This window comes from Papilio polytes, unplaced genomic scaffold (genome assembly GCF_000836215.1).
Source record: "Papilio polytes unplaced genomic scaffold, Ppol_1.0 DF824225.1, whole genome shotgun sequence".
NCBI lineage: Eukaryota > Metazoa > Arthropoda > Insecta > Lepidoptera > Papilionidae > Papilio > Papilio polytes.
Window position 1 is genome coordinate 234,316 of NW_013524979.1, and position 800 is coordinate 235,115.

Sequence of the window (800 nt, forward strand, 5' to 3'; positions counted from 1 at the left end):
AATTTGGTATTCATTTGTAATCGAATAAAAATGTATTTAAACATATAAACTGTATGAATAAAAGCGTCAAGATTATTTAAGAAATGTTAAATTAATGTTCTTCCGAAATTTCCATATGTATGTACTTTTTAAATGTAAGCACATTTATGTAATCTTTATAAAGCACAACTATTATCTTCACTATTGTTCAAAAATCGTCTATTTAAAAAGGTATATTTGTTTATTTGTTAAATTACGTCAAAGAAAATATGCGAGCAAAGTTATCACTTTATACATTTTAAATTAAATTAAAATGGAATTGTTTTATTTTCCCTGTCTTTATTTGGTGAAAGTAATCCTTTACACAAATTAAATTTTTTATGAGGATTTCAAATTTTTAATACGAATTGTCTATGATGAAACAATAAGTTTTCTACAAATAGAAAAATAATAGGAAACTAGACTCTAAGCAGCCACGGCCTCTAAAAAAATGTTAAATGACACGTAAAACCTAGCCTTTTTAAATAGTCTTGATAGAGTTACAAAGGCTTGGCAATTCACGGCACCAACATTCTATAAGCATTGCACTTAAAAATGCATTATTTTAATAAGAAGAATATGGTGGTGCAATCTTTTAGTTTCTTCTTGTATCTATAGAATGACCTGAATTAGATCCTTTTCAAGTTGATTGACCTGCTAGAAGTTTTGTGTAGAACGTACAGAGTTCAAGTAAGATATTATTCATAAACTACAAATCATTTTGGAATTTTTTGAATTATTATGCAATTGTTGAAAATAGGTAGGAAATTCATTTTTACAAA